General features: G+C 42.2%; 1 protein-coding gene and 1 long non-coding RNA gene across 8 annotated transcripts in view; one reads left to right on the top strand and one right to left on the bottom strand.

Annotated features, from left to right (window-relative positions):
- Nucleotides 1–27798, top strand: part of mwh (multiple wing hairs) — a 171339-nt gene that overhangs the window by 62919 nt on the left and 80622 nt on the right. The gene's annotated exons all lie outside the window — the stretch shown is intronic.
- LOC111268705 (uncharacterized) lies at nucleotides 158–16914 on the bottom strand. 3 transcript variants are annotated; one of them, XR_015314341.1, is made up of 6 exons: nucleotides 16243–16914; nucleotides 12918–13032; nucleotides 6582–6701; nucleotides 5343–6381; nucleotides 1938–2040; nucleotides 170–1565 (listed from the first exon to the last, which is right to left on the bottom strand). It is a non-coding gene; the product is annotated as an uncharacterized LOC111268705 (long non-coding RNA). The 3 variants fall into 3 exon arrangements; XR_015314342.1 differs by lacking the exon at nucleotides 16243–16914 and adding an exon at nucleotides 13481–13702 and having other exon boundaries at nucleotides 158–1565; nucleotides 1938–6381; XR_002685355.2 differs by having other exon boundaries at nucleotides 159–1565; nucleotides 1938–6381.

Raw genomic sequence — 27798 nt, 5'->3', positions numbered from 1 at the left:
CATTGCTATACTGTTTTTCTATTTGACCACGAAGCGATGATACACACGCAAGCCTCGCCCTATATCTAGCAGCTAAACAATCGGACATATGGTATAGCAAACAAATATGAGATATTGACGATAAAAGCAAAAAAAGGTTGCAGCCACCTGACAGAAGGTGGCCATAACGCGCAACCCATATTCGGTGAGACACTCCTCGAATCGACACCTCCGTTGGACTTTTATCTAACGCTTGAAACTGCAAACAAAATATGAATTCACTTTACGGCTAGTTCCATTCAAAGCAGATAAATTGTTCTATATCTGCGTGTGCTGAAAGAGGGTTTTACCTAGAAGCGATATATACATAAAAGTTCGCGGTGCGGACGCGTCCGGTGTTCTCGCCGATGCAAGCGCAAATAAAATTAATACAAACCAATTTCAAAAGCCATAGCCGATGTGGACATTAGATATTTCTCCCGGCGCAATATCAGTGGATCACTATTTTCTCAGTAGTGGATTTGTTGCAGCCAGGTAAGAAATTTTCAGTGATCATTGTTGAGATCTTCGTAATTCGGATGTAAGTTTTTCCGCCATTATCTTCATGCCAGTAGCAGACAAGTTGTGTGCTTGTGTGTATGTATGTATGTATGCGCTACGAGCTCGTCGATACGGCCAATACTACCTGCTTTTGCTGCTAAGAACGCCAGCTCCTACTACTGCAAAGCTGGAATCATTCGTAGTCCGGAAGCTCGCCGCTAAGCCAAGTACCATCTTCACACTGGGGGCAACATATTCGTAGAGATTTTCATCGCTGACCGTTGAAGGGCGTCGAATATTGAAAAAAAAAAGCTGTGCTCAGTGGTTGTACTATATTCGTTATCAATTAATGCCTTCAGCAGATGACCAACAGAATTAAAAACGATTACATTTGTGTTTATATTATACTCTTCCTTTATCGTCGATCCGTGTATGAGACGTATAATCGATTTTGAAAATGCAAAGTCTCAAACAGAGGCAGCGATATACATAGTAATGATAAAGTGATAAAGTTTTATTTTTTGAATAAATTTTTATCTCTGAAATAATCAGATGCTGGGACCCAGATTTGTCTTCTCGAAATAAATGCATGCGTGCGTACATGGGCAGGCAATGTAAACATATATACGTTAGGATAAAAAAAAAATTGTATCGAAATGTGTGTATGTGTCGAAATAAAGATGAATTTTACTGATAAAAGCACTGAGATGGGCGCAGTGGCGGTCATACGGAGTGACGTCGATATAAGATCGCACACAACGTATACGGCAGCTGGGTATTGCTAAATGAACAGTCGAAAGGTCGTTATTATGTGGCGAAGCTATCATTCACCGTATATGCATGTGTTGATACTTAGATGACTTCAAGAGATAATAGAACAAACGTTTAAACGTTGCAACTTCCCGACCTGTCTGACCGTACGTCCGTGTTCAGACGACGACGACGACGAAGAAAAGCGGACGAAATTCTCCTGACATCGAACGGATTTTCTTTCTATCCTCAAAATTATTGAGCTCGATCTGTGTTAACACAGTGATTATAATGATCTGCAAAGCGAGAGAGGGGATATGCCAAAAGTCAGAGCTAAGATGATACCTGAGTCATATACCTACTTTTTGGCTTTATCTGTTTCTACCTAAACATAAGGCCGGTGTGAATAGAAAAAGAAAAACGCCTACTCAATAAAGTTTACAAAAGATGCGACAAGTTTTAACTTGATGGTATCAACACAAGCTGCCATAAGTTGGAATGCATGGAATAGCCTTTGTTAATTGCAGCATTAGAAGTGAGCTAGGCAAAAAATCCGACGACGCTTAAGCATGTACAAATGAGACGTTTACTGCACATCAGCCAAACTCGTCGCACTCTACCTATACCTCACCCTAATAGAAAGAAGACATTTCCAGAACAAATCTTACGTAGCATACAACAAGCGCCACTTGCCAAGTTGACAACACTTCGTTTCAGTTTGCTAACGCCGACGGTCCTCGCTGTAAAGCGATGCTCCACCATTTTGTGGTTCTGAAAAATTGAGGCCTAATAAGACCACCTAATACATAGATAAATGAGCACCGCTATGATTTCATATTTTATCTAGCAGTATAAAGGTCGTTGTAAACTTACCTACGTACGTATTGTGCTAAATTTGTGTTCCTTTTGATCCATAGACCGTTCCGAAATACGTTACCTGCTAGCCCGAATGATCAAACGACCTCAGTAAAGTCTAAGTTGGCCGAAAAAGGATTGTGATCATTATATCACGGTTGTTGAGGAGACTCGAAGAGGTATGTTTGTCATCGTACAACGATTTCTACAAGCAAAATTCTTTTGATCAACCTGATGCAACAATAAACAGTAAGCAATAATACGACGTCGAGCTTCAGCGTGCGTAGTCATAATGAAGTTTAAAAATGGTGCTCCTCTGACGCTCCTTTCTGTTGACGGTTCACCGTGATCGGCAATAACGGCAACAACAGCAACAGCCGCATTTTTCTGCTTCTCTGCATTTTTGATTTTTGAGATTATTTTTATGTAATGAAGCCGCTTCGAGCAAGCTCTTTGCTCGTCTTTCAACTGCTTTATATTTCCGTGGTTTCGTATGGTCATGTGGTTTGCAAACACAGAGGGAGGATGGCATCCAGGAAACGAGGCATCCGTTCGGAGCAGTTACATTCCACTGTGAACCTGGTAGCATCATAATGATCCTATTATCTCAGACTCAGAGAATTGAATCTTGAGTCGTTTATCCTTTCCAAGACTTTAACATGAGTATAATATATAACTTAAACAGTTCCGATACGGATATCATGGCTAATGACTTCGATTGGACAGTTTCGTGATAAAAAGCCTTCTCTCGCATAAATTACACGATGAAAAAAAAAAAATCAACTTTCATTGGATCAGATCGAAACGGGGTCTCTCTTGTTCAGCCTGGCTGTACAGCGGTCGGCATTATCGCAATCGCCCCAAGTTAACATCGCAAAACGAAGATCGTGTTATCCGTTAACGTAGCTACGAGCAAATCGTATCCGGGAGCGATAGTTTTTGTTTTAGGAAGTTATGAATGCTGTTAATACCTTTTACAGTTTGGTAAGGGTCCTTATTACCTCTAATTTATAAGATGGGATGAAATAGGTAGCCATCGAAAATACAGAGACGTTGTGAAGTGTCTGATGATCATAGTGACGTTTCTAAATTTTTTTGCTAAGTTTGGTGACTATTTGCGGCGGCCTATCACCTCGAAGCGTGTGTGTAGTGATCAATGTTACCGGTATTGGACCGGCCGTTGGGGGGCTGACATTCGAACATAACTAGGCCGCCGCAGCCGTGGCACCCTCGTGTACGAGAAGCAGGCCGTACGATTGTAACGGTTGAATACGACCAGATAGTAACAGAATACGACTGATTCAGTTTCTTCGATCTTTTCTGTTGTCAACATTTGGTATCTGCGACATACACAGCCAAACTCACCGTGACAGATGTGAAATGCCACTGGAAACTATAGCCGTCTATAATAGCTTAGGGACTTTCACAGCAGTAGCCCTGGGGTGCTGCCTTATGGGGGTTTACTAGAACGCTATCATGTAAGCCAATAATCTTGGACCTGGAAGTCGAATAAACACTAGTCATAACACAATATGATGATGAAAAATCCAAATCCACGTTGCCCTAGCCTTGCCACCCACTATGCGCAACGTGTGTACGGATCGTCGATGTGATGGCACTGAAAATCCAGCAGTGACGAAGACTCGGACGTGATGCGTCCTTTTTCCGATCACGTGTAGTATCGTCAATGTCGTGTAAATTTGCAGTGTTTCCTGTTCGCATGCTCCGTGTTGACAGGCAGATTACATTGAATATCACCGTCTGCGATAATGATTAACGCTTGAAAGACGGTCAAATCGTTAGTACAAGATCACCTTGTCTACCGCTTGCCGGGCCATCGGGACCAGAACACTTCAATTTCTGTTATCGTTCTAACCGTTTGATGTCAAACACGTTCGTCCGCAGTCACGCAGTGTTGGATCCTTACGGTCCATGGCGTCCATGTGAGATTGAAGGGGAATGAATATCGCGAACTATGACACAAAGGTAGAACCCTGAAATCACTTAAGCATTAAAGTGAAATACTAGACAGAAGGATTTGTTTTCGCAAATACAATAGAATACATATAGTATATATCTCGATTTGATATTATAGAAAAAAAGAAAAAGGTTCAATTTGCCAGATGGGTAAGAGATGATAATGTCTGTGCCAAGATCGTCTACGCGCATAATTAAGAACTTACACACGCGGATAAAGCCACTAAGAAACGATCGGTTTTTATATTAGATGGCCCTTCAATATGATGACCAGGTTGTCTATTGTAGTTTTACTTTGAACAGGACATAGACCTTATCCAGCTAACCGAATAATCGACATTTTTTTTTCCTTTCTTTTACATTATATGACATTTACGAGATAAATACATTTCGCTCTGGTGCTATATATATATATATATATATATATATATATAAATATAAATATATGTATAAAATATAGCAAATACGCAGTGTGTATCGAGAAGCAGAATAGTGCAAAAGTCACCGATCCGTGATTAAGCCAACATGAACTTTCTATCAGTATTCCAAAGGTTGGCTTCTCACGAAGTCATCATTTTGCCTAACACAGAATCTTCCACCGAGGCGAATTGATCATTATGACACCTGTTAAATTCTAGTAGTAACTGATTATAAAAGATTCATTTATCTAACATGTATATGAAGTATCTTAATTAAACTCCAGTCATTTCTTTTACGTGTATCTAAGATGAAGGGTCGCTGATGACACGCATCACTCTGATACCGTGTGCCACAACCGTCACAACGTCTCTGAGCGTTATAAATACGTTGTTGCCATGTTTATGTTCTTCGTGTCGCTAGAAACGTGTCGTTAGAAGTCGATCCTACCTGCTAACGGTACGGTAAAGACGCTCGACGACAAAGAAGAACTACGACGTTGCGCAGTACAACTCAGACAGTTTTACCTCTATACATTTAGTGATACCTTTCAACTCTTTTGTTATGCTTAGATTGATGGTTAGATGATTAGAGGCGCTATAATAATTTAGTAATTATTAGAAAAAGAGTAAGATTTCTAAGAATTGCTGAGTAGATTACGCTGGAAGTGAAACCCTCAACCCGGGTCGTGATTGTTCGAACACAATAGCATATACTGTTAGCGTTATGCTTGTTCGATATTTGTAGCGACTGTTCGCTAATTAATGCAAATTTATTATTACTATTATTAATGAATATTAGAAAATTATGATTTTTCACCGGACCTGATATTGCGTGGTGCAGGACATGAGCCACGTCCCGTGCCATCCGATAGCGTTCGATCAAATCAAAGCTGTAACAGTAATGATTGTATATTTACTGTGTGTGTATGCGTCTGTGTATTGACTCTGGGACACTTTGACGGATGGCAATCATAACGAGTACATTGTGCAGAGTGTTCACGTATCGGGATCTGTCTTTTGACATCTGTTTGTTGACTTCCGGCCGCTATGGCGTTCGATATAGGCTCTCCACAACGATCCGTTCCTACGACAGGCAATTTCCAGGGCACATGTTGCTCAAGCGATTGCGATCAGATAAATGCAAAAAAATCGTCTGCTTTGGCCCCCACATACGCCAAATGCCAGCTACAATAATACAAAGTGGGTTTGACATGGGAAATCAATGTGCACACAATCATTATGCGTAACAGAGCCACGCGGTCAAATATGCGCGGCCGCAGCGGGTCTACAATGAGTATTTACATGCATCGTCCTGCTGTTGTACGTAATCACGTTTCGTACACGTATCATATGCGTAGACATAAGTCAAAATTTGCGTATATGTCTGCCAGTACAATTTATGTGAGATGACGAGTGCAAGTATAGTTATTGTACTTGTTTTTATTATGTTCACAATGCGTGGATACGTCCATGCGTCCAGGCAGCAGGATCAGCAGGGCAGCGCATGGGCGATCTGCTGTAGCTACAGAAGCGCCATAGTGATGCAGGACATCCTCTCTTCAAGACCTGCGCGATCCCGAACACCCATTACCGCGCTGAGGTGCAACGGGTACATCTTGCGGCGTATCCGCGCCTCCCGCCGCGGCCGTGACGTTTGTCAACGTTCATGGACGAAGGAGCGAGCCGACAAATTTTCGTTACGCAGCTATCAAAAGACGCTGCGGTCAGCGACATCCAAAGTCGTGCTCATAGGTATGCCATACTGTCTTTTATCCACCGTATTATAGATGATGAGAGCGAGGGAGAGACAAGCTGTTTGACTACCGCGACAGATTTACCTTCGTTCGAACGTTTGCGGTTACTGAAACACCGGAAACAAGCAAGGATATATTGCTATTATACCGATAGATACATGAAACCAAACACAGAGATAAGCATAAGCGTCGGATCAACGAAACGGCAAAATATAATAAAAGTAATTTTTGTTCAATATAAGATTTTTTCATTAGTTTACTGGATTATTGTTTTATTTAGCTATGTCTTATTTAAGCGTTCGCTTACCCAATCATGCTTCCACAATCGGCTTCCGTCTGAATCTGCTCCATTCATCTATCGATCTGCCCCCCGACCTAGGAAGTTACAGCTGTGCATGCTTCAAGTGTTTGTACACGTGTCAAAAAACTGAAATGATAAAACGTCATAAGGAGTTTAACGGTTCGTCTTAACGAGATTCCTTTTAGATGGAATGATATGGTATCCTGAGATGTCATCCGACAAATTACTATTTCCAAATAATGACGACTCTAACATTAAATGCGTGGATCATACACGCTACCAGCACAAAGACACACGAAGCGAAGACTTTTGATGAGACAGCCAGATCGTTAGGAACGCACGAGCATGAGCAAGGCTTGTAGCGTTAGCCGGTACGCCGAAGGTGAGCCGCAATACAGCCATTTACCCACAACGAGTGGTTAACTTTAGGTTTCTGATTTGTTGATAGGTTGATCTGTTAATTGCCCGTTTATCAATACATTTGTTGCCCTCACCAAGAGAAAATGCCCTCACACAGACTAATGATCGTTCAATTTGCAGATATACAGCGCTGTGCAGCTGAGGTACGTGCGTCATTAAATAACCCCAATCGAGCCTAATAAGATCATACTATATATATTTCCATTCCATTGGCCACTACGAGAGCTAATAGAAAGTTGTTGCTATTAGCTCGTAGGTCTATTAAATGACTAGACAAATATTTTGGTAAACATTTACCCATAGTACAAGTTCGATCCCATGCTTTCGATGCTCGGAACGAACCGTAGAATAAGAGTAAACATCAATAGCATATCTAAACTAATCAAGGATCAGCTAGCACGACCACTGTTCATAGCCACGCTGATGAGGTAAAGTTACTTCAATGTTTGATCTATTTTATACGTATAAGTAGTAGACGAGCTACCTTCTTCCAGTCGATGCAATGGCGATGACAATAGCTAGCTAACCGGATTAAGAACCTACAAGCTGTTTTGGATTAACTGCCCTTACTGTAGCATGCAAGGCGTGGTCGGACAAATCCTATTCATACACACCCAGATTCTTATATAGAGCAATAACAAATAGTGGAAGGTGGGCAAAAAAAATTAGGTCGTGGCAAAAGTAACGGTAATGCTATCTCCGCTTGTCGCCCCAGCGACAATAGCATTTGGTAGCGTTCGTAATAAAAGGAATAATGAACGATACGCCCTTATTTGTAGTGGTTAATGGGTTTGTCCTAATAAGGGTCGGTAGTCATCGTAGAAGGCGTACGCGTTTCTATCTAACCTAATCGATGTTATGGTGCTCGTACGACCTTTTCAATCTATCGTACGTTGACTGCAGTAGTGTTCAGTGTTAAATGTGTTGCCCAATGATGGGAATAACTGAAATCGGTTGCACCTGCAGTCGATCGAACGAAGATAAACAAGCGAACGAGAGTGAAGAATTCGGTTGTGTATGTTTGTGTCGCAAACGTTCACGTATACACTGCCTAGTCCAAGGAATACGAGCACCGATGAGCAGTGTCATCCATTTAATCGAATAGCGATGATCAGACGAGTGAACTGTGATCGAGCAAGCTCTGCTCTTCACGAGATTGGAGCAATCATTGGGTGATCCGCGATGCCCATGACCGACTCGTACTAGGGAAACGTGTGTTTGGTCTAAGTAAAGAAAAAACGTATTCTTGCACGTATGCCGATCATTTTTCATATATATATATATATATTTAGTGTTTGTGCATGGTGCATTTAGTAGTAAGGTATGGGTGGCAGTTGTTAGTCCGCACGTATCAGTATATGATGTATGTGCCCATGAAAGAGTCAATGAGATACTGAGATAGATCAATAAGCGTCGAGTAGCATCTTAAGAACAGCGTTTTTACCGTGTCGCCAGATTCATGAAACAAACCTACCTTCGGCATCTTTACGAAGACCTACATCGCTTTTTGGTCAATGTCTTCTAAAAAAAAAAATAGCATTAGAATTAAGCGAGTGATTCGTGCTAGATTGTTACGTATATTTATAGCAACACGCGTATGTGGGCTGCATCTGTAAAAATTTACTGGAAGATGATGTAAGTTACAACTTTGGTTTCCTGTTGTCATCGTTGATCTGCGACGCCATAAATCACAATTGAACTACTTTAGCATTACCAAATATCGCAATAACCTTATTCAGCTGTCTCTGCTGATGCTTCCGCTGCTGCCTCTGATGACGAATCTAAATAATGAAGACAAACGTCAACGGCGGTAACTTTCCTCACGTCAGTGAAAAACAAAAGTCGAATAAGTAACAACGAAAAGCAGATGGTCGAGCAAAAAGAACAGTGCTTTAGACTAACTACACTTACGTAGTCTGCCTGCAGCGAGAACCCTTAATCTATGCCAAAGCTCGAAACGATGCTGTAGCAAAGGTACACCTAGCACAATTCTTTCGTTGCCATCATCGACCTAGACGTGCCACTTGCACGTCGAAGTACATCATGCACGTACTGTTACATACTGTGTGGTCATACGAACAGATATAATAGTATTAACATTAGCAATATGTGTCTATTGCGGTTGTTCAATAGTCATACGCTTTTCATCACACAAGTGTTCACTGTGTTAGTTATGTATATATCGTTTTTTTCTCTTGCCGTTTGTACTGCTACCGCTGCTCCTGCCACGGTTTTTTGCTGACGCGATGATTTTTCCTTGGATTTTTCGTTTGCTATTCTTCCATCCGCTCGCGTTGTCGGCTCGCTAGAGGATCCTCGTTTGTAACGCTTTTAAAGGACTGCGCCATAACGTGCAGCAGCAGCAGCAGCAGCAGCAGCAGCAGCAGTAACAACAATGAGACCAGAAGGGTTCGTTGAACTCGTTCGAGGGTCGCGAACTTGGAACCATTAAAACCAAATTGGCTACATCTAGGCGGTTTTGCCATAGTAGCAATCGTTATCGTAGCTAAAATTCTACATACTGCCATTACCGCCACTACGTGCATACACATGCCGATATTCATGGACAAAGCAGTAAAAGTCACGTGCATGCGTATAGGCTACTGTCTTGACCGGCACAGATACGTTAGCTGAACGTTACTGATGCTATCGGCAGACCGGTTACAACATACCTATAGCTAAACAAAGCTATAGGCACTGTACCCGCCGTCGTCAAATTATCGTATATATATATATATATATATGTATAATTAAAGACTTCATGTCCTATTTCATTTATTCCTAGATACATTATGTTTAAGCAGAGACATTTCTGCAGCCACTGTAGCTCACTGCGAGCACTGGCTTTCTATCGACTTAACAAAGAGAGCAGCCTTCGAAAGCTGGCCTTTTTAAAAACGTTGTTCTCTTCTAAAATTTGGACAAAGTTTTCTTTGACTACCTTTAGCTATATACCAATGTACATTTACTCAAAGATAGATACAAAGCTTTTGCATGCCCGGTCACGAGCAGGGTCACACCCAGTTATGATACATGTTGCAGAGGCAAACTTCATCTGCATACATACTACTACTACTACTACTACTACAATATAACGGTAAACCGGTTACGCTGTTGTATTGAATTATAGTTGAGTCGCCCACCAATGCATAGTAACGTAGCCAATAGCAAAACAGCTACAGTTGCCCCTGTTTCAGCTGCGTTTAATACAAAGGAAATGTCTCATCCGCTGAAGAACGAATGAATCGTCGAAAAATCGAAATCGCTTACAAACACACGGCGAGACATACAGGCAGAGGAAAGACGTCGCACACGTTTTAACATGGTACAAGTGAAAATCAGGCAACAGGCGAACCTGTCTGAATAATATCTACGTATCCGTTTGGAGAAAAAGCTATGCAACGTTCTGTATTGCTTTATGACGCTTATCGCGTTGGATGACAAGCGGCCTGTTACGTAGTCTGTCCGTAGAATCACTGCTACCAGATGATGAAGCATTACGAGACGACGCACAGCAGGAAAAGGCCATATGAAGAATATACATAGGTCCGTACGGGGTTGGGACGAACTCGACAATAACTTGATCTAAAACGTTATTGCTTTAAAGAGAGATCAACCAAGCTGACATATAAAATATCACTTCCATACCAATACAGATCCATTATTTAACCATTATTCATCGTATGCAAAATCTGTTATCCTTAAAGTTAGGTAGATGATAAACAAATCGACGATAGTCTTTTCACGGACGTATGGTACCTCAGACTGATGGGATGCCTAGTTCGTCGTCTCGCCATACCGCCAGACCTAATGCTGATGATAATGAACATAGGTCAATTGATCGAAGAAATCCAGTTTAAGCTTTAATATCGACCTGAGCGTGTCTATCCGTCGTTCGATTAGGAACTATTGTTTAAAAACACACACACACACAAAAAATATCGATGCTCTACGCTGTGCTTTATTTTCCTTCTTTGCGTTTGATCAATCGATGGGCCAGCCGGCCGAATGATGCGAGTACAGCCGCTAATCCTACTGATAAACAACGACACGCAGGCCATAAAGGACAGACCAACAGCAGTGAATGGAGCTACGGTGCGAAGAGTCATCAGCGGCTACGCCGTAGTCGATCCGCCGACACGCAACAACGAACGGAGTATAAAGATGAAAGATAACTGTAGCTGTAACTGTCATTGCGGGTAACGAAAGTCTTCTTGAGTAATGGATAAGGTTGTCTTAGCATCTTGGGCTTTATCTCTATTGTCATGACCGGGAGCGAACGCCGATAGCACTGCGTATTCCGTCTCCACCGGCAGCCTGAATGTGCAATAGTGCCATGCCATGCAGTGTTGCTGTTGGCGCTATGCAGCAAGCGGTAATACCGTAGAATCATCGCGTGATGACACTCTTCACGTATGAACGGCGGTAATCTTCGGTGGTAACGTAGCCGTTACCTGGTCGATGGTCACACTTCAGGGGACAACATTTCTTAACGGGTATCTTGGGACGACGACACCTTAGCAGCAGCAGCAGCAGCAACAACAACAACGCACACATAACCTAGACAGGCACAATGGTAACGGCAGTTGCATTGCTGCAACAAGCCTATCTCAGGCTCCAGTCAGGGACTCTAGTCTAACAGTCATCACCATTAGAATCAGAAACTTCCTTCCTTACAGCCCACACTATCAGATGGCCGTTAATGGCGACATGACGGTGTCCCCCAGAGACAGACGATCGCTCCTCTGTCAACGCTACAGCTTTAACTGTTGTCGTTGTCGTTATTGTTGACGAAACGGTTCATTTTTACTATATCTATATTGTACGGCCGCATTCCCTGACTCAGGCTGTCTTCTTGCTGAGTCATCTTCGGTCGTTTGGCTGTTAGAATCGCTATTGACAACGCCAACGGTGCAAACTGTTTGATTTAGGGACTGATACAGACCAGAAAACTAGAACAGCGATGGTAGTAACGAGGAGGGAAGCTGCTAACTTGTCCGAAACAGCCCTAACTATAAGCAAGCCCTGAGTCACTCCGCTCAAACAACCCATTAGAAGTGTTCTTCTAACGCTGAGACTGGTTTTTTTGTATTAGTAATCGATTGTTAAATGGCGCTGGTGGCCGCTAAATTCTGGGGTCGCTTTTCGGCTGGAACTACTTGAACATTTCAGTGATGTGGGAATCTTTTCGAAAAAGAAACCTCTCGATTCTATGAGAAGTCTTCTATCTACATATACGCACAATTGTATATGCATTTTCTTCGGAAGTAGCAATTTGCCAAATGGGTGCGCACGGCACATGTTTATCTGGCAGATAACGCTTATCGTTGATGCATAACCCATTTATCATCATCGTAGAGCTGCCTTTCTTCACCAATGCTATTAATTAGCATCTCGTCTGAAGCAATTTCGTTTTCACTAGTGACATCTCAAAATCAATTCGACCCTTTTGTTCTGGGAGCTGGCTCCCTGTTTGTCTTGTGACCGGAAGCATAGCTACACGAGAGCCCAAGGATATAATATATATATATATATATATAAGATAAACAAATGGTGAATATTTAGGTAAAAATCTAAAAGCTAGAGTAACACTGGTTTCACCACGAAATCTTCTCGTCTCGTCTATGGGACAGTTATCCCAACAGGAGTCTCTAGGCTCACAGGAACTCAACCTAGGTGTATATATATATGTGTGTATTTAGTGCGTGCGTGCGTGTGTGCTTTTGCATGATAGGTACGTGATAATAATTGAGTGGGTGGCATCCCGTACTCTCAAATGAATGCGTTTCAATTGTACCCCTGAACAGTTTTTGATGTTCTGCACGCTAAATTGACACATCACATAGAGCCCCACGTGTTGCAGACTCTAGGAGATTCGTTTTTGTTTGGTATTTTTGCGGCTTTTCGAGGATTACCACATACAGTGAATGTAAGTCAATTGCGTTTCGCTGAGTCCCTGTTAGGTTTTTCGCGCGCCACCGCTGAACTGCTAGTGAAACTGGTTCGGTCGAAGACACCGACTTCCGGGCACAAAATCCTGGGAATGACCGAAAAAAAAAAAAAAAAAAGCCACGATGATAACGAGTAACGTAAATGGATAAAATATTTGTTCAGGCCCAAAATGAAAGTCACTTCAAGCAATGGGGTTCGCGTTACGACAGCTGTTGTCGCAGCAGCTACCGCCGCTGACACATAATTAAACTGTGGGAAAAGCCTAGCCCCAAGCGAAGAATTCATGCCCATAATGCTATCATTTCTATAATGAGTAATGCTAAAATATTATATTCGTTCCGAAATTTTTTTAATAAATGTCCGTATTTCTATTGATTGATTTTTACATATTCTAAAAACATACTAAAAACAGAAACAACAGGTAGCACACAGGAAACCATATGATGCGAACGACTGTGTCGTTTGGCGTTTCCGCAACCATGATTACATATGTTTGCTTTCATTTAAAATACTAAGAACAGCTAAAGACTTACGAAGAGTATGCTGCACGTTAGAATAGCAAGACCACTTGTGTTGTGTAGATACGGAAGCAACGGTCTGAGTTTCATAAGCGCTAAACAAATTCCGAGCTCTTCTTCGGCTCTAATCAACGCACCGTAAAAGCTCGTATGCGACTTTAAGCTCTGAATCGGAACGAGTCACCAGACGCCCATGTCAGGACGAGTTATTGAGTGTTATTCAAACGCTCACCTCAGTCAGTGAACATAGTTTGACGAGCGTGTAATGTCAAAGACATAATGGCAGCAATTGTTATCCTTACCTTCTATATGACTCCGCATGACTTGTTGGAGGGAAGCGGAGGGGAGGGGAGGGGGGGGGTCACGCTTATTGGCTCCTGATCTTTTTTTGTTCGGAGGGACACACGAGCAAGCGCACGAATTACTTGAAGATGTAAAATGACGGCAGCAGTAACTCCAGCTAAGCCTAAGCCTAATGCGAGTCAAAGGCTTTCATTCGATGCCGCAGCTAAAATAAATGAATGATTGCTGACTTAGGCCAAAAAATCATTTGACTTCGGAAGATTATTCCGACCGTCGTTTAAAATGACATCGGTTATGACTGTTCGCCATCACACCGGCTAACGAGACTCGGTCATGCCTATTTCGCCCTCCCTGGCCTCACGGTCGTGGACGTCATCAGCTTAGGAAAGAAGGACATTGAAAGTGTTAGCTTGACGTTGTCCGATTGCGTGGTTTTTATGCGACGATTAACAACTGAAGTCTTTATCCGGAGGTACAACCACACATGTAGTCAGTGCCGTCAAAACCAGCAGATTACCGTTCATTTTACCAGAATTGGTAGAGTAGAAGAGAACCTTGGGCAGCTTTTGCTATGTCGAGCTAGCCCATCGTACCGAACCACTGGCCTCGAGATCGTTAAAACTTCTATCACAGTCGCGCTGAAGGGACACTGCGAGAAAATCGAAGTAGAAAACTACCTGACCATAATAACGTCAACCAACCAAAGCTGTGACTATGATTAGAGCTGATGGTACGCTGCAGCCGTAACAAAATGAGCCTGACATCATAGACCGAAGAGATACTCTATTATTATTAGGTGTCTTCGTTAAAAGTCCTAAAACATTTGATTTCTCTTTTATATTATTATATAAAGATCTTTTGAAGCTAGCATAGCTTGTGTTAGCTTTCCATTGTCCCTTTGTTGTCATAGTTGACAAGATTCGAGAGGCTCTATTTGGAATTTATGTCCACATTGTACATTTGTAAGCCAGAGCAAAAATCTGAGATTAGCCCTAATAGCTCTAGCTGTTGTTGTTGTTGTTGTTGTTAAAAGTAAATGCTTCGCCATCCTCCGTTATCAGAAACCGGAGGGATTAGCTTCGAAACGGCGAGAAATCGTTCGGTGGCATACGACTATGCCGAAAGCCATTATGTTTGGCTACTTTCAATTGTAGCGCACGCCTTTCACGGATAACTGTCACCTGCAATTGATTGAATATGGATGTTACTGATCCGACCGATTTAGGAAATGATACATGTACAGTACAATAACATAAGTGACAGCTGTGCAAAAAAAAATAGATTCGTATTACTTCTCGACCACATTGTTTTTTCAGTGGCCATCTTTGGCGACCTTCCACGAGGCCGGTGAATATCATCATCTCGTTTTGTACATTGAAGTACTATGTATCAAACATACTCATCGTCGAAAAGCAACGCAACTATACGATGACAGTCCCTTTTGTGCCAAATCTGTTGTCCAAACCTAGGCTCAGCCACAACCATTCGCTGTTAGGGTCGTTGCGGTTGTCTTAATCAACGTAGTCGGCTATAGCTGCGTGGGAAAAGCTAGACACACGATGAAATTCTATGGCCGTCCACCGTGACCTTTTCACGCTGTCGCCACGGAATCGGCCACGGAGTGATCGCCACGGAAAGGCTGTCGAATGTTAAATATCATTCGAATGTTTGTAGCAGCTGTACGATCGAGTTCAATGTTGTTCGGTGTTTAGATTGAGCACGTGGAACAAGTTGACGGATAGGCCACGATAGCGAACTTAGGACAGACACTCAAGGAACCATATGCATTGGATGAACTCGAGCCACTAAGCGATAGAGTCGCATGCACCGCCACGACCGTCATCGCGAAACGTCTCCTCGAACTACTCTAAGCATAGATTTAATTCGTAGTCTAAAAAATGTGACCGCCATCGTCCCCAGCGGTAGAGTTATAGCGGTCGGCCAGTGAGCGCAATGGCCACCACGGAAGAATATATAGTGCTTGAATTATTACAGTATTTCATGGCACATAGTCGGAGCTGTACTACAAGAATTGTAATATCAGATAAATAAAATAGCTGAAAACCTCGTCCTCTGTAGACAAGTCCTTAGGGGCAAGACCGATCTCCTGGGGAACTGATCTATTATACTGTTACTCGTGATGCTATTAATTATCTGTAGCTAATTTCGTACTTTCTGTTACTATACATCTAAAACAAGTTGCTTCTGTATAGACTTGTAACGCCTCACCGCAATAAGTCGTAACTTCTCCATCGGAACACCTGCCATTCATCGTTGACAAGCACCCCAAGTAAAAGCCCAACTTGCATTCACGTATGGGATAGTCACAGCAACAGCTGGGACTCTCATATTTGATATAAACAGTTTTTATTTTATTAACATTTTTAGATACAGATAAGATCAATTCGTTGAGTCAGTGTAGATATGGTGTATTTCAGTATAGCTGGAGTGATCATCTTCACCAACGAACTTACCATCGAATCGGTGAGATTCTTCCAAATTGACACCTGCTCTCCGCTTGTATTCGTTAAGAATCCAATAAAGAACCGGCGAAAACAGAATTAATACCACGTCTACATACAGGGCTAGGGCCGAAAAGTGTATTGCACAAACCAAATAATCCTAACGCTTCGATGAAAATGCCCTCGTTGTCCTAACAGTCCTAACAGAAGCAATTCGTAACATCGGGAGCAATACACCCGTAGCGATTTCTCGTCGTTCAGTCTATTGACAGCGTAGTCCGAAAGAGGTGTGACCAAGATAAAGTACTCAGCCTTCGTTAACTTCAAATTCGGTGTTAAGTTCCCGCTAGTCAGTAACGGCCAACTTAACTGGCACTCACTCACTTTTCATTCGGCATATATCGTTACTTACTTGGTGACGTCTAACAACCTAGCTAGCTATTTAACTTTGCTTAATATTCTAAGCAACTTTCGCAAACAGTTTATTCCCCATAACTATACCAGACTATTGGCTGAATTGCGGCTTTGTTTTCGCGCTGTTCACCCCGACGAGTTCCTCAGCCACCGCTCCCCCGCGTCCGTCTGCGCAATGGCGGTGGGTCGGTCGGCCGACGTGAGCCGATTGCTTGACGACATTAACGGGGAGAATAACAGAGGCGTATGTTTGCGCCAGCTTAGGCAACAACCGGCCAGGTCAACCAACTAAAAAGCTTAGCAACAATCTAACGATCAATTGTGCATAGACAGAAGCAAACGCACTTTGACTGAGTCACGGATCAATGAGCGGTAGGTGAGGGAAGCCATAATAGGTGGGAGCAGACTCATTCGATTTGCATTGTGGGGGCGGATGTATCAATGAGTGTCTAAATTAGTAGACGGCGCCAATGGCGACTGTTGTTTGCTCCAACTTACCTCGTCTTAGCTTTGCACCTTTTAACTTCCGCAGTTGGCGAGCGCGTCGCTAATGTTGTGGGTTGTGGTGGGCGTGACGCGACTGGGCGAGCGTTTACCAGGTGAGATAAGTACTGCTTGTCCTAATCAGGCTCAATGGGTGCAGAGAAAAGGAGCCGCACAGATCGAAATTGCCTCAACATCTGTGAGAGAAGCACAAGAAACGGTGCGGGAATAATACGTTATTAATTAATGGGCAATTATAATATGAGCGATAAAACCATATCCGGATCACCTGGACTGGAGGAATCTCCTATTGAGAGATCGTTGGGTAGATATGTTAAAGGAGTGTAATAGTTTTTGGATTTCGCGAGTAATTCGAAATGGACGGTAATCGTGCGCTAGATGTCAGCATCTATTGCCCCGCATATCCTTGCCCACATCTATTTATACCCTAATAATAGTTTTTTTAAATTTGCCGAAATGGTCTATACCGAATATATGTATTAATCGGGCAAAATTTGTTCGTTTAGACGTTAATACACAAAAATGCCCAGCTGTCATGATCGAGAGCCCTCATGAACACGGGCGACGTAATATCTTGTGCTATACTTAGCTGGTCTACGACCAAATGAAGAGATATACGACTTTGCTTTGATATGTGCCATAATGGTGCTAGCTGAGTGTGTTGCATTATTTTTTAGCTTATTTTTTTTAACAAACACTGCTATACATATATATATATATATATACACACCAGTGATAGCTAACGTTTAGTAATTTGTCTTTGCTAGAGATAGACCCTTGAAGAAGAAGAAGCATATCTATTTTTACAACATCGTATATATATATATATATAGTGTTAATGTATAGCCACGGTACGACGAAAAAAGCACACGTTTAGATTACGTTAATTTATGTTGTATTCTTATATGGCTCTTGCAGTGAAGCTAGCTAGCTAGCTAGCTGGCTGTGCCATACGTCAAAGATATGACAATTTGACGTCATTGGCTCGTTTTTATCCCTAGCTGTTGAAACGGCGATCAAAATGAAGCGATAACCCGACAGATTATTGTGACGTATTACAAGCCTCGTTGGAATTGTGTTCAGAAACGCGTGATACGTAACAGTCTGCATGATTATTCGTAAAAAAAAAATGTTGTAAATTAATCACAAAGTCACATTGAATCTTGTTGTAAGGTCCGTTGTAAGGATGAATATATCGGAGGAGCAGGAGTTAGTTATTACTGCTTAAGTTAACTTCTGTTTTTTGTTATTATCCTAACGCGGTGGGATAAGTGAGGAAAAGGGCGGGAATCCCGTAGGCAATATGATGAAACAAATCGAAGTATCATCTCCTATATCATTCTGTTGTTGCACTTTAATCAATAATAAAATCATATAGAAGTTTTTGTTTGAACAAGACAAAACTACAGCTTGTTGACATGCCCTGGCCTTTGTAGCCCAGTTAAATGTAACCAAAATGGCGTTTGCAGGACATAGTTGTACCCCGGTATGAACGACTTGACTCTATCCGATTAAGAAAACGAAGCAATTGCTTGTCTAGGCTATAGTAAGCGCGTTAAAGTAAATAAATAAATAAACGCCTTGATAAACGCCATATCAGCGTTACCTGATTAACTAACGTATTGAGATGATGCATTGGAAAAATAGGCCCATGTCGTTTGTATTAGTGCTTGTGTGATGCGTCATCAATCGTTTTCAATCAGTTTGATTCTATAATATTCTTGTCAATTTGTCCCTACACTCCCCACATCGCTGTGGAAATCGTCAGTTATTCGGACGGGTTGCCCTTGTCAAAGGCGACCGCCATGGCGGTGGTGGCTGCAGGCTCCTGACGGTCCTTTCTGCCCTTCAAAGTTTCTGCTCTGGTTCCCTTCTTTTAACAATAGCTATGACGACAGCAGCAGCAGCAATCGTATCCATTAACTGCCAGGCTCATGACATCTCTCTCTTCACTATCTATTTAGATGGAACTAATGTGTAGTATTCTACAGCTGCAAACGCGGCCTGACTTGTAATGGTACTGTCTTAGATGCAGGTTAATAGCCAATGCTACAATTGTTGCCAGCTGCTACTGTCGTAGCGCCACCTTTACAACAGGGGCAGCCCCTGCTCACTCCCTTTACCCCCCTTTGACTTCTCAGCTGTCGATCTCAAACCTGTCACAAAAGTTGAACGCTTTACTCGTTGCTGACGCGGTATAGACAATGATAACAGCATTAGCATCAATAGCTGCGACAAAAGCAGGATCACAAGTAGTCGTAATCGTGAATTCTGTATAATGCTTAGGTTCAGCCCTTTACTTAGTTGACATTTCTCCTCATGTCGGCCTGCTGGTCCTTCCTGGATGACAACAGCTTTACTCCGAGAACAACGTCGTGCAGAGTGAATTACACCGGGAACACGACCTTAGCCGCTCGGCGAAGAGTTGCGACCGAGTCGCGTCATCGGTTGCGTCCCACGATGAACAAATACAAAAAACGGGAATGGATGCAGGACATCACCAGCAGCTGTGCCATAATAACAACAACATAAGGAAGAGACATCCGCAAAATGAAGATCGGATCATTGGTGCACAGACAGACCTATCCATTTATAACTCAACCGGTACGAGCTGTACAAGAAAAACAGAAGCACAGTTAGAAGAAGAATAATTTTCGTGTGTGTGTGTGTGTGTTTACAAAGATTGTTTGCAATCGGTCACGAGATTGAAACAGACCTCCGATTACGATTTCGGGGAAAAATTGTAACGTCGTCTATGAGAGTGGCGGTAACGTGCAAAACGGTTTTCCTTAGAAACCTCACCGTTTTTACCTCTCGAATAAGAAAAAAAATTATCATATAACAACAAATAAAAAAACATCGAATAATTGCGTGTCGACGTAGTTGAACATTTCAGTAAGGGGCAATTTGTTCGCTGTCTCGAGAGATCAGTGAGACCTCTTAGCATTAGATGCCTGGAAAAACACAACAAAAAATAGCTGGCTATAGCTTCTCTGGCTACCGAGAAAGAATTAAACAGTGCTCACCTACAAAAGTCAGATTAGAGGGACCTGTCATTAGAGAGGACCTGACAGACGTGTAAAGCCGATCCGTAATCGAAGCTATTTATTTTTGTTGTTAAAATAAGTGAAGATGCGATGCTTCGCATCGATAGTGTGCCTTCGTTTAGATGCCAATATTGCACTAGATATGAGGATCAAGAATTCTGTAATTATCGCGTAGTTATCATTTGTGCCTCACCATAGTGGCCACGTTATTACTACTGTTTGCTTTATCAGTAACAAGCGTCAATTCATAGAGTAGACGATCTTCATGGGAACAATTTTAAGTTTGCTTTCTAGTCTGTTTGGCAGTGACCTGGGCTCGTGGCCACTGTGGTTCTATATAGGGAGTATGTTAGTTACGATATTGTGGTTATGGGCAGCGTTCAGGTTTATTCATAAGAAAGTTGATAATTTAGTGTTAAACGTAGTACGATGTGCATCACGCAGCAATTTATTTCCTATTATATAATGACCCATATTGTAAATGTTGGTTCGTATTGAAAGGCATAAGAACGGGATATTAAGGAAAGTTATGTAACATCGGTAGATTTCTGCCAATGAGACCATCTCCGGGAAACTGTGAGGGAAAAAATGGGGTCCGGGAAACTATGTATGAGTGAATTGTAATCCGAATTTTCGCTAGTGCGCCATTTCTGGCCGCTATTACAGTAATAAAAGAGTCAGACTGACGCACAAAAACAAACACAAACACTATTTTGACCCTAAAGAAACCCACTTAACACAAATCTAAATTGAAAAGCTATTCATTCTCCTTTTTTCTGCGTTAATTAAGTTTAGTTGAATATGCCAATTTACCCACTTTGCTACTTGACTAGAGATAACAACATGTTGAGATATATTTATCTGTCTTATATATATATGAGTGCTTTGAAGATGTGTCCCAAAAATATGCGGCTTCCCTTGCCTCTATCTCGGCTATTGTTATTACCGACGACCTCCTCATGACAAAAGTCCATGCAGTTTTTACTTGTCTATAATCCATATTATCGCAGAAACGCGTCTGTAGGAAGTGTTTGATACACTTCTTGGAATGAATTTCTTACTAACACAAGGCGCTCATTCTGCAAAAAGCAGGCCTCAGTTACGTTCCTATTTCCACGACCTCCTTCGGTTATATGGGTGCAATATGGATGTAAGTTTGGTTTCTCATGTTTTTCGTTATCTGTTGTTGTTGCTGCTACCGCCATGGCCAGCATTGTTGACGTTAATGCAGCAAGCATTATTTTTGCAAGCCTTCGCCACCTCTCCGCCGGCTGTCTCGCAGTAAATGTCACCCATTTTTCGGACCTCCACCAGGACGGCCAGATCTTGTGGAACCACACAATGACAATTGATTTAGCCTTTTTCTTTCTCGGCCGCTCTTTCTTTGCCGTTTAAATTGCATATATTTCGATGCAGCCCTCTCTACGGCAGACGGACGCGTCGCTGAGAATGTTGCGGACTCTGTGAAGGAAAAAGTCGGCCGCCCTTTTTTGTGCTTCAGAATGCTCATTTGGGTGGTGGCACGTGCATCCGAGCGCATGCGCATGAATCCAGTTCCCTTCGCAAGAAGCTGGATAATAACCGTTATCGACAGCGTAACGTCTTTGAGGAATATTTTTTCGCGTAGCTAAATCATTTCAGTACGGTAAAGTAATATACTTACTTTTCTGTAATTAATATATCTAAGATATAATATAAATATCTATATATATCTAATATCTAAGGAAAACAATCTGAAATCGTAGCAGTAGACGTTTTATCAATTGGCGTAACAAATTACGTTATGCAGTTACCTTCCAATGGATTACGGCTTGTGAGTAACTAAGCGCTAGTAATGTCAGTCGTTCAATAAGCATTTTAGCATTGGACAACTTTTGCGCCAGTGTGGCTATAGTAGGAGATATTAGGAAGATTCAAGTGAAGAAAATCACCTGCTCATCGGTTTGTTTCTAAGATTAATGGTTTTTTACTATTGTCTCAGGTATTTACATTATGTCCGCATCGCAGTGCATCTCTTTTAAGGTATTAGCAGTCGGAGTGAGTGGGTGAGTCGGCCAGCCGGACGGGTGGCTCCCAGAATTTTGACAACAGCTTCATAGGTCAGAGGTTAGACTAGTATAAAAGACACGCATTGTAGAGCATCGTCACAGTTTGCTAGCAGTACTACTAGTGCTAAGCATAGGCTTTTCCTGTATTTTTTTCTCACATTGTCATGAGGTGGAAAAAGATTTGACGAGGGGTCACCTGTTTCTGTGTGCCTTTTGTATTTTCCTTAAGCATCAGATACTCGAAGCTGACCCGGTGACGCGAAAGGTATGAGAAGAGAAACAATGTTCTTTCTGCTTTTTACCAATTCAATAGTTGATTTAAATAAGCCACCTTGCCAAGGTACATACGGGATGGAGTTGAATTAAGCTCAATCAATCCTCATCGGATCTCATCAGCAAAAAAAAAAAACGTCGTTACTAAGGGGTTCAAATGATTCGATATCTATATTGAAATTGCTTACGAATTGGCTTTAGGTGTATTAGTACCTCTCAAGTGAAGTGAGTGTGCTATCTTCTATTTTTCACTGCTTCAATGCAGATCCACACAGATCCTGTCACGTTTGTTGTTGTTGTCCGTCACGAATTGTTTTTTTTTTTTGCTGAAACTGTCGAATGTTGAAAAGGTACCGCCAAAGGTTTTTGGTAATCAATTTTAATGTTGTCAAGGAAAATATTATTTGCTCCTGTCTTTAAACTAGTAGCTGTAGAAGGGCCTCAGGCAGTGTGTGTCCTGTTATCTTGGGCTTTAATTTTTTTGTCTGAAAGGCTACAAGAAAGATGGCGAGCGAACTAAGCATGACAATATAAAGGTTGAAAAATTTGGTCTGGCTGAACACATATACATATATAGGATTCACTGGCCGTTCCCGCAGTTTAATCACTATTTTGGAATCACGCGCAAGAAACTGTATCTTGTTAGAAATCGGCAGGAACCACGCACCAGCTAAGCGCATTCTGTGTACTCCCTTTGTTTTGACAAAGTAATTAACAAAAGCAAACTAGGACATTTTCACCAGAAATATATAATTCGTAGTCTGGCATCTGCGAATCTTCAGATGACTCTTGAAATACGTCAACTAGCCGAGGGTACCTCCAGACGGGAACGAGCAAGTCAGTCAGCCATTCGGTGTATTTGTCAAATGGATGAATATCCTCACCTTAATTTTTGTTTCGCTTCAGATCTGCGACAAATCTCATTATCGTTCTGCACGCGTGCGGGATGCTGTTATCGCTAGTTGCGTTTCGGCTTCCTGATGTACTACTGAGTTCTCTATGGTTTATTTCATTTGCTCTGCTAGCCATACATGCCACGAGCCTTATACTCATCTCACGCGACATCCACACGGCTGGATTGGGGTACCGGCTCCAAGCCCATACTGGCTCACTGACGAGTACATCACAACAGCAGCTCGGAAGCGTACCTGTATAAAGTTTGTCTCAGAGCATTTTCGAAATTATGCTACTGTCGATCTACGGATTTCAGCAAGCATATTGGCGTGACACCCAACAGAAGGCAGTCAGACTAGGTGGGGGACCTTCTCCAACGCTCACTTGTGCCCAGAAGGCTATAAAGCTAAGACTATGATGGCTATCGTCTACTAATAGCACAGTTGACGAAAGAGGACCAGGTGGCACGCGGCATCAGGATGCCACGACGAAGGCGGCTCTGAGCGAAGAGGCCAGCGGGAACGGAAGAAGGGTAGAAAAGGCTTCTGAGGGGTTCTGCATCGTAGCGATAAAACAAAGCGGAAACGGTCTCGCTGCTCTTCTTTTTTTTTTTTTTTTTAAAAAAGGGAGTCAAAAAACGTGCGTTCAGGTAACTTGAAAAGAACTGAGCGCTAACTGCTTTAAACACAGAACCAAATCTTATCCAAAAATGAAACGCGACGCGACTGTTTTGTATATCTAGAAATAATACGAACATCCCTTTACCATCTACCACCGCTTGGACCCATAGTTGGCGCTATGTAAGCTCGCCGGTTCCGCCGCAAAACTTCCACCGAGTTTGATACAGCGGCAACAGCCTGTCTATTTATGCCTTATTATGAAAATATTATACATATCGAAACAAGTAAGTAATTTACCCGGATAGTTAAAATCGGGTGAGTTAAACATCTTATTCTCTCTATGTAATGTTCGTCTTACCTTTGTCTGCCTATTCTGCGCAAAGAAAAATTAAGCTCTCCTAGGGTCGTAGCTAGAGAAAAGGACACTACACAATGTTACATTTTTTTTTAATGCAAAGCTTGCCTATAATAACTACACAACATCAACTTACTTGTCAAAGCTTTTTTTAAACACAGAGTACATTCGACTTGAGCCTTGTATCGGACTAATAGTTTGAATTGAATGAGCGGTTCAGGTCCGAATAAAGGCCATAAGCGCGACTGCGACTGCAGCACAGTTAGATAAATATGTGTCGCAAGATGATATCGTTAACAAAGTAATACGCTTCAACCTATCACGATCTTCCTCTTGTCATATGGATAGCTAATCTTCTTGTGTACTGCGACCAATTTCGAGCAGACGAAAAGGACGTCACGCTAACTGAAATACGTGTAGACCTGCCCATGTTCCCGCCACCGTTCTTAAGTGTGCGAAGGAATGATAAATGCGAGATAAGACATTCCTAATAGAAAAGGAAGATGAAACTGGAGCAGGAATTAGTGGAAAAAACATAGTGACAGAATACGAGGCGATTTGTCTTCACTCGATTAACCAAGGGAGAAAGTTGTGTTTGTGGGATGCATATTCATGACGTATCTCTAAGCATACTCCAGCTAATTTATATGATCGATTTCTGGCTCATCACCTAACCAAATGATCATCACTTGGCGAAAGTATTCATCAAGATGATGACATGAAGAGCGGTAATTGTAACATATGACTTTGCCAACACGTACAATATCCTTGTAGGTTAAAATAACTGTGGCTTCTATTCCGTAACCTAGAAAGTTGATTCACTCGGACCCGGTGGTGAAGTTAGAAGAGCGGACCTAAACTTAGTTAGTTAGCCTTATTTTGGGCACATGTATCGGAGTTGGCTACAAAGGGACTCGTCGTGCTATCGCTCTATTTATGTGCTATGCCGTAAAATTTGTTTTCTTAACACTTTTCGGTGATCTGACGACAGCGTGCGTATTACTGCAGCGGCTTTTGCTCGAAACATTGAAAACATATAATAGTAATAATCCAAATGAAGCTGTTCAAATACGGGTGGATTTGTTTTTCTCCATTGAGCTAGTGTTATTTTGGCTACCAAAGTTTTTGCTTGAATTTAGGCAATTGCAGAATACCTTCGAAAGAAATTCCTTCCAGGGAAGAAAGTGGAAAAAAAAACTACAACTTTAATAAGGAAAATCTATATAGCTAATTATAATGGTAGGTGGTATTAATTTGTATGATTTTATAATCTATATAATTAATAGTTGTGTTAATTAGCAATCGATTAACTTGTTGTACATACACAAACAGACCCATGCTTTTCATAATATTAAACGACTGATAATAAATGTTAGTGATACTAAATTGAGTATACGCACACGTATTTCATAGGCAAAAACGAGCCCAACTATCGATATTTGGCTCGAATATATAATTTTGGCCCCGTATAGGGAACGTGACTCTTCAGTTATCTCTCGATACAATTACAGGTTCGCGCCATATCGGCCTGATACAGCAGTCTGGCGTGGAGTTGTAGTAACAAGAACAAATAAAACGATTGGGTGTTGTCGAAGAGATACTTAATGATAATTTGTCTAATCTACGTAGGGATATGACGCACTGAAAGTACGTGCGTTTTGTTACGGAATCTGTATATCGTAGCTCTTATTGGTGGATAGGGTTTGAACGGCGGCCATTGTGGTCCTATTGTACTGTACAGTGGTAGACCGTGTCGTTTGTGCCCATTATTAGTCAAATTTTACAATCAGTCTACCATTGATCTCCTTCATAGACCGGACAATTTCTCGTTCGATTCTGTGGCGTCATAAGTCCAAATCCATGTTGCAGTAACCCCCCCCCCCCCCCCTACCATTCGAGATTTGACGAGTACGATCGCAGGATCGAATTCGGCTTTCTCGTACAACCGAGCAACGGAAAAGCCTATGATAAATAATTTCGATGTAGCACGTCTGTCGGTACCTTCCCCCGCACCACTCTGTCTACCTCGTTAGCGTCTATCATATCGAACGGCGTCCATACGAAAACTAAACAGCGATCGGAAGGATAAGAGTTGAGCGGTGGGCGCTGATTGAGGGCGCGGTCACGTTACTCAACCACAGCGCCCAGCCAACAGCTATTAGTGGTAGCTGGTCATCTTTAGGCTAGACGAACGTCTGAGCGTCTAAGCGATTGGTGCGACCGAAAAATAAAATACGTTAGCGCTGAAACAATTGAACCTCAAATTAATCATTGCCCAGTTTACCGCCTCGTTATCAGTAGACGACGAGCAAAACAAAAATGCCGTTTGGTACGTCGCAGCGACTGCGGCTGGCGAGTAACTGCTCGGGTAGTTAGTGCCGCCGCGTTTCTGCATTTCGCATCGCGTCTGGCCTCCGCCGCCCGTGCCGCTGTTCTGAAGCGTTGCGTACTTCTTGTGCGATTACGTGCTATATTGTTTTATTGTATGACCGCTGCCTTCCTTCCACTTTCCTTACTACCAACAGAGTACTTGACTGACTTTTATGTAATAATAATGATAACATCCAAACACAGTGGGGATTGGTCGGGGCTGAAGTGGATTGAAATGGGCGACGAAGGACCAGCTCGAAAGATGGATACCATTGCCATTTGGCGGTATCTGCCAGTAGCGCAGCATGCCTCTATCTTGAGTCCGCTTGCCTAGTGCATGATCCTTTGTCACTTGTCGCCTAGTTTCCCGACTGGGTAAATACAAATAACGCATCTGATCGGGCGGACAATCATCTCGTTTGTACTGGTGCTTCAATAACTTGATAGTAATCTAATCGTTATCGCCAGTAACAAACGAGACCCATCGTGCGTGTGCCTTCGGTGCGTATCGCTTGAACTTCTAGCCGATTCGAACTTGTTTACTCAGCTTCGATCGCGCTAAAACGGTCCGTTGTGCATGGTGATCTAACAGAGATATTGGAAAAAAGGGTCGCTGGCGTTCAGTAATTAATTATATATGAACTGACCCGTAGCACATTTACACACGATTAGCCTTCACAACAAAAGCACATCATCTATGTACGTGACAACCACTGGGCAATATCGTTGAATGGAAACGTGTAAACATCCGTCAAATACATGGTATATCTTCTGTTGTTCCTACAGGCCGCGCCCACTTTACCAGTCTGGGCTAAAACGATACCATTTTAGTATCATAGATAATGGGTAGGATTTTTATTCGTTATTTTCGTGAAGCTATTTGGTGTGTCATACACGCATAGGTGTTTCAACGTGGGGCGCCTGCATGCGAAAGCGAAACGTTTTCTGATTCTGCTCTGTAACTATATTATGTAATATATCAACCATAATTTGACCATCTTTAAATTGGCGCGTACTAATTCTATAAGTAGATGGTAAACGAG

Source organism: Varroa jacobsoni, unplaced genomic scaffold (assembly GCF_002532875.2).
Source record: "Varroa jacobsoni isolate VJ856 unplaced genomic scaffold, vjacob_1.0 scaffold_1310, whole genome shotgun sequence".
Classification (NCBI taxonomy): domain Eukaryota; kingdom Metazoa; phylum Arthropoda; class Arachnida; order Mesostigmata; family Varroidae; genus Varroa; species Varroa jacobsoni.
This window is presented reverse-complemented; position numbering and strand designations above follow the sequence as displayed.